The following is a 7,777-nucleotide window of genomic DNA, read 5'->3' as shown; positions in this document are numbered from 1 at the left end:
CTGGCCCATCAGCCCAACATTGTGGCTGATGCTGGCAAATCGAATTTAAGAAGTAGCTACCCTGATGAGAAAGAATAATTTGATTTAAAAATCATCTGTGAGTGCATAGGGTTGATTCCAAAAACCTGCCAGGGAAAATCAAAGCATAAGAAATCTTTTGAACCGGTTAATACATGCTTTCTTTTCCATTACCCCCTTTGGCACAGATTCAAAGTTTCTTGCTCATATCCATTTTAAAGCGACTGCATGAGCAAGTCAGTACAATGCGAGGTGTCTCAGAGTCCCGGGAACAGTTTGGGAGACAGTCACCTGGGGATAGATCGTCTAGGAACCACTGAGCCCTTGAATGAACAGGAAATTAGACGTGTCGGGAGATGAGTAATCTGAGGCTTTTCCATGTTGGTTTGCTCCAAGGGTGTGCAGCTGAGGTGAATATTAACATCCACTGGCAACAGAGAACTGATAGTGACTGACTCCATTCCTTCCTTCCATCCTTCCTTCCTTCCCCAAATACATAGAACACTTACTAGGTACCAGGAGTTCGCCAGATACAGGGATATCCCGTTAACAAAGCACTTGTCATGCTGTGAGCAACTTACAGTCTAGTGGGGAAGACAGACAAGTAAGTGCTAACAGTAACTTACATGGAGATTTCAGAGGTAGAAATGTAAACTTAATATTTGAGTGTTTCACTGAGTGTAAAGTATATATCAGTTTTTTTATGTGAGGGGGGAAAAAAAGGAATCACTTGAAAGCACTGGAAATTCAGGCAGGGAATTATCAGAGCACCAACGTAGACATGATTAGCGGAAGATATAAAGCAAATGTGATCAGATTCATAAAAATGTGGAAGAGCCAATGTGCCTACAACCCCATGAAAGAGAGGATCTCCAAAAAAGTGAACTTTCTAAATAGAATTTCAGAATAACTCCCAGTGCAGAGCCACCAGGAACTGGTATGATGTTGAGATGATAATTAATTCATGAGCTGTAAACATCTGTGCTTTAGAATTGGCCAGTTTTAAATTTTTTCCTTAAGTGAAAATTCAGAGTAGACTTTATTGCTTACCAAATAAGAGAGTCGTGAGGGACGCCTGGGTGGCTCAGTNGTCGTGCTACAAGAGGCTCCCAGAGAAGACACTAGAGCCAGAGAAAGCAGCCACTGCCCAGTTTCCCCCTTTCACCCCCAAGACCTCTGGAGCTAGGACCACTGTAACCAAATCTCCACTTACTCCTAAGAAAGCACAGATTCCTGAGGCTCCCGGCAGGCTCAGTCTGTAGAACACATGACTCTTGATGTTGGGGTCATGAGTTCAAGCCCCACGCTGGGTGTGGAGCCTACTTAGAAAGAATGAAAGAAAACAAGCAAGCAGAAATTCTCACCTGGGCAGAGGGAGTGTATCCAAATTTCTAATTCTAAATAGACAAGAGTCCCTTGGGAAAAATAAGAACAGTCAAAAATCATGCAACAACTGCAAAAAGCCGGCAGAAGACTCCTCGAACTACAAGGGAATGAACAATCTCCGGGTGAAACGGTTAATCGGGAAAGAAAAGAACTTTAAAATACGATAGTTGGTATCTCAAGGGAATTCGAGATGTTACCACCTCTACAGACATAAAAACCATTTTATAAAAATGAAACAGAGTTCTTGGAAATTAAAAGCATGATTGCTGAAATAAAAAATATTTCAATAGGGCGCCTGGCTGGCTCAGTTGGTAGCGGACGCGTGACTCTTGATCTCAGGGAATGAGTGTCAGCCCCACACTGGGCGTGGAGCTTACTTAAAAAACTTATGAAAAACATTTTCCACAAATGGACTGAAGAGCAGAACAGGTGTGGATGAAGGCCAAATTAGTTATTAGAGGGATCTCAGGATGCTCGCAGGTAGAATGAGTGATTAGGCTAGGCTCCCACATTTCAGTGGATACGGCCAGAGAAGAGATGGATCACGGAGAAATTGCCTTTTAGGAGTTGCCTACCATAAATTCCAGAAGGGATATACATAAGAAGAATTGGGAGAATGAAATAATCAAAGAATCAAAAGAAAAAAAATGTCTCTGGCGAAGATAGTTTCAAATTTACAAAATAGAAAGGTCCAATGAGTGCTAGGTTAAGAATAATGAAAAACTACATCTTCATGAAATTTCTAAACTCCAAAGGGAAAGAAAAAAAAATCCCTAAAGTTCGAGGTGGGAGGTCAGGGAGACACATCACCTAGAGGGATCTGATAACCGAATTAGCCTGGGATTCTCTTCTGCAACACTAATGCTAGAAGGAAGGCCAAATTTCAAGGGAAAATTCCAGACCCCATTAAACCACCTTTTAATTAATTTGAATTCAGAATTCTATACTCAGTTAACCTACAATGAAATTTTGAAAGCAAAATCAAGACATAGCTGGACCTGCAAAGATTCAGAAAGTTGACCATCCAGGAAAACTTTCTAAGAGACCTGCTCAAAGATGTACCAGAAGTTTAAAGAGGAGGAGGGGGAGGAGAGAGTGGAAGACCTAGGACGTAAAAAACAGCAGTAAGCAAAGAAACCGGCAAAACCTGAAGCTAAGTGCATTGCAGAATCATTGAATAAAGTGTTTCTATTTTGAAGGTTGCACTATTTGCCAAGGAGTCTCACTGTCAGCTGTTCTTTATCACACAAAATCTGTTGTGGGCTTCCTCCACAATTGTGTTTGTCGCTGCTGGGCGTGTCCCACTTGTCCCTAGGGCTGTGGGTGGCCGCACAGGGTCCTGGGGCTGATCCTGGGTCCGGATATGGGCTGTCGGCGGGCTTCCTTTCTGGGTTTGTGGAACAAACAGATCGACAGCTGAGGCTTCCTCAAGTGAAGCAGGTGACTCTGTGTGTGCATGCAAGCGCGCGCGCATGTGTGTGTGTGACACACTGGGTGACAGAGCCCCAGTCTCACTGCGATCAGGGGGAGACGGACAAATACTGGAACGTGAACTTCTGTCTGGGGTTGGTTCCCAAATCCACATCTGCTCCTCCAGTTCCTGCTGGTGAGATCACAGGGCGCCTGAGAGCAAGTGCGGTGGGAGGTGAGAGGTGAGGGCGCTGCGGTGCCAGGGGCCTTCCCTGCTTTCCTGAGCCATCCCTTCCCACCCATGTTATTTGTTTGTTTGTTTATTTATTTATTTATTTATTTATTTGGGGGGGGAGAGTGCAAGCCGGGGAGGGGCAGAGAGAGGGGGACAGAGGATCCGAAGCAGGCTTGGTGCGGACAGGCTGACAGCAGTGAACCTGGAGATCATGACCTGAGCTGAAGTCGGACGCTCAACTGACTGAGCCACCCAGGCGCCCGGTGTTTTTTGTTTTTAAGTACAATTTGGAATGGATAATCTTCCAAGGTTTTGTTTATTTTAAATGTTTATTTATTTATTTTGAGAGATAGAGAATCCCAAGCAGGCTCCTTGCTGTCAGCTTAGAGCCCAGCATGGGGCTTGAACCCACGAACCTTGAGATCATGACCTGAGCCGAAATCAAGAGCCAGACACCTAAGGGGCTGAGCCACCCAGGTGTCCCCACTTTTACCTGTTTCAAACACAATTTTTCAGTCAGCATAAGTTAAAATGTCAAGCAAAATTCGGCCAAGTAAATTTGAAGATTTAATTGGCCTTCTTCTTATTAAATGATTCGTGAATTGAGCAGCATCCCATCTAGCATGTCCAGAACTGTGAGGAGTTCCACAAGGTGGAAGGGTTTTATGGGAAGGAAGGCGGGGCAAGAAAGTTACTAGTAAAAGAACAGGATTGTTCCAGGCAAGGCTGCTTTTTTTTTTTTTTTAAGTTTTATTTATTTATTTTGAGAGAGAGAGAGAGAGAGCGAGAGGGAGGGAGGGAGGGAGGCAGGCTCCACACTGTCAGCAACGGAGCCCGTGCAGGCAGCTCGAACTCCTGAACTGCGAAAGCATGCCCTGAGGGGAAACCAAGAGTTGACAAGAGTTGATTGTTCAACCGGCGGCTGAGCCACCCAGGTGCCCCAAGGTCACTTTCCCTTAGGGGGAAGGGCAAGGAATCTTATCATGCAGATTACCTCATCTTCCTTTAGAGGTGAAGAGGGCTCTTGCGACAGACTCATTGGCTCTTCTGGGAAAATTCCTGACTGACTCATTAAGACTACATTTGGGTGGGGGGGAGGTTGAAACTGCAGTTAGATTAGGTATTAAGCCCCCATTTGGGGAGTTGGCCCACGGACACCCTTTTGGGCCTGTGGTTTTTCTTTTTAATGAAGTCTTCAAACATTAAAATCATTCCTGCTAATGCAAACTTTAAGAAAGAAGGTCAATGCCAGAGTATATCAAACTCATTACAATAGGATATTTAAGTCGTTCCTGAAACAAGCTTATAAGCACTTTACTTAACATTTGCAAACTCGATAGTGGTGTCCCGAAGCCAGACTCTGGGAAAAGCAGTATGTCACTTCTGGTCAGTAGTGTGACGATCAAGCAAGGGATTTTTCCAGAAGAGTCCCAGAATATTTGGGACCCCGCCTCCCTGTCCCCTTCTCCTTCTGGACTTGTACCCAGAGGGGCACCCACTGGGCAAACCCCAAACTTTACATTGGAAGCAGACATAGCGAAGGCAGTCTGAGGAAAAACCCTAGAGATAGTGGACCGGTGTTCCCCTTCTATTTGCCTGTCTTCCTCCTTCCCACACCCCTGGGTCCCCACAGTCCACTCAGGAGTCTCTTGAGATCCCATCCACTTATGTCTCAGGGGTTGGGGGATGGGGCTTTCCAAGGGACCTTTCCTATAATCTAGTCCCATATAGAGTCACCAGGATCCAAAACTGATTTGAAAAGTCCTACGTTAGTTCTTGTATGGTAAAATAAAAAGAAAAATTGGCATCTAATTTTTTTTTTGTCACTGACTTAAAAAGAAGATTTTAATCATTTTTAAATGTACAGTTCAGTGGCATTAAGTGTACTCACATTGCTGTGCACCCATCTCCAGCATCGTCCACAGAACTGCTTTCATCTTGTAAAACCGAAACTCTCTACTCATTAAACACAAATTCCCTGTTCCCTTCTCTACCCTCAAGCCCAGGCAACTACCCTTTTACTTTTGGTCTCTATAAATTTGGCTACTCTAAGTACTTGATATGAATGAAATCACACAATATATGTTCCTATAAAAAGTGGCCTATTTCACTTAGGGTAGTGTCCTCAAGATTCATTGATATTGAGGCAGAAGTCAGAATTTTCTTCCTTTTTAAGTCCAAACAATATTCCATTATGTGAATATACGACATTGTGTTTCTCCATGGACCTTTGGATCGTCTCAACCCTTTAGCTATTGTGAATAATGATGCCATTAACTTGGTGTACAAGTTGTCCTTGAATGTTTCAATTGCGCAGCAAGATACATTAAAGAAAGACTTCAAAATTTCTTAATTCTGGTGATGGAGACAGCATCAAATTAGCAATTCTAGAACTACCAGAAACTTCTTCCCTGCACTTCCAAAGAGTAGAATAATTTGTCATGGAAGGGGTGTCTTTAAGAAGCTCTCTTCATCTTCTATGCCTGTTTGAGGTCCCTCAAAAACACTTCAGGTATTGGTTGGTTATCTCAATATTTTAGCTGGAATTTAAGCATTTTGTCTAACTATACAAAGGCCCTCTGATGAGTAATTTACTATAAAAACCTTTTTAAAAAATGTTTAAAAATGATTTTTTTAGGGGTGCCTGGCTGGCTCAGTCGGTAGAGCATGTGACTCTCCCTCTTGGGGTTGAGTTTGAGCCCCACGTTGGATGTAGAGATTACATAAAAATAAAATCTTTTTTTTAATAAAAAGAAAATCTTTAAAAAAATAAAGATTTTTTTAAAGTGTGGAAACTGACAGTGTTTTGGAGAGCCAGGTAATTGGTATTTAGGAAGCCTGAAGCCTGAAGGAGTTGATGGTGGTGAGCAGTATGTACACAGATGAGCAAAAGAAAATGCTCGTCTTTTCAATAATTTCTACATAGTGGTTCTCAATTAAATCTTAAAACATTATAAAATCTGTGCATTATATTAATATGCACAAATAATAACTTGAAGTGTACATATAATTTAAAAATTTTTAAATGGTATGTATTTTTATTTTTTTTTACCCTCCCTCCTATCTCTTTTGGTGGATATTTTTGTGGAGATAAAATGGCAAATGTAATCCAATACATTCCTCAAAGCTATCTGGTTTGTTGATGTCACCCTTTCTTGTTTGAAAGCATTGTTGCATATTTAATTGTGTGTGTGTGTGTGTGTGTTATCTTTGGCCTTACTTTAACGGCGTTTGGTAAATGAGGGAGAGAGAACTTACAGGTCTTACAATGCCATCTTGAAACCAAAAGTCAAAAGGTTTTTGATGAAGGTGTTAAAATCTAGATATAGACAAAAAGAGCTCTCTCTAAATTATCTTTAAGAAGGTGTTGCATATTGGCCACGTTCTCTTAAAAGCAGAATAGTTTTCTTAAGTATTTTCTCAGCAAGAATCCCACTGCTGCAAATTGAATGCTAGTTTAATACTCTTTTAATTCTAGTGACACATATCGACCAGAAGATTATTTTTCATTTTGTGATTCCATGAACTCACCATTGGGTAAGAAGTAATTCTTTTTACCAAAAAAAAAAAATAGTTTGAAAACAACAAAATGACCCAATAAAATAACTGATGAGAGCCACAAATCTAATGTGGAATATGAATAACATGGATTGTGCTAATATAAACTTTTAAAAAATATTAAAAACACGAATCACATAAATATAAAAAGGAAACCTAAGATTTTATTTAACTAATTAATTCTTACCCATTTCCAAGTTTTGGAATATTTTTCCTGATATCATCAATTAAAAATATATGTATATATACACACACATATACACAAATAGATTTAATTGTATTTATTTACTCTGCAGAGAAGAAGTATAGGTTGGTTTAAAAAGGTCATAAATGGGGGCACCTGGGTGGCTCAGTCGGTTAAGCATCCGACTTCGGCTGAGGTCATGAGGTCATGATCTCGCGGTTCAGGGTTGGAGCCCCGCATCAGGCTCTGTGCTGACAGCTAGCTCAGAGCCTGGAGCCTGTTTCAGATTCTGTGTCTCCCTCTCTCTCTGCCACCTCCTCTGCTTACATTCTCTCTCTCAGAAATTAATAAAAAATTTTTAAAAAGGTCATAAATGAATGCATCTTTGTTGAAACAATTACATGATTTCAAAAATCTTTTTAAATGTTTATTTATTTTTGAGAGACAGAGAGTGAGGAGGGGAGGGGCAGAGAGAGAGGAAGACACAAAATCCGAAACAGGCTCCAGGCTCCAAGCTGTCAGCTCAGGGCCTGATGCGCGGCTCGAAATCACGAACCCACAAGATCATGACCTGAGCCCAAGTTGGCCCTTAACCGACTGTGCCATCAGGCGCCCCAAAACAATTACATAAGTTCAAAGTTCCTGAGGAGCTGACCTTAACAAAAATGTTGCCTAAAATTATAGAGGACTGACCACAGTACCCCCACTGCCCATCTACTACTGCCCAAAGCACGCACTTATCTTTGCTGCACAAAAAAATAACTAGCAAGAAAGCCTGCTGCAAAAGAGCCTCGCAGTTTATTTTTAACTTCTTCTTTGTAAGGCTACACAACAAGTTTGGCCCTTATATGGGTGTGCTCATGGGTGGTTAGATTTAGAGCAGGCTCATGGTAGAAAGAGAAAGCACGTGACGGTATGGATTGAGGAATGGGGGGCCCTGCTCTTGGACAGATGTAAGAAGCTCCAAGCCTTCAAATTGGAACTTG

Source organism: Crocuta crocuta, unplaced genomic scaffold (assembly GCF_008692635.1).
Source record: "Crocuta crocuta isolate KB4526 unplaced genomic scaffold, BGI_CrCroc_1.0 scaffold95, whole genome shotgun sequence".
NCBI classification, from domain to species: Eukaryota; Metazoa; Chordata; class Mammalia; order Carnivora; family Hyaenidae; genus Crocuta; species Crocuta crocuta.
This window is presented reverse-complemented; position numbering follows the sequence as displayed.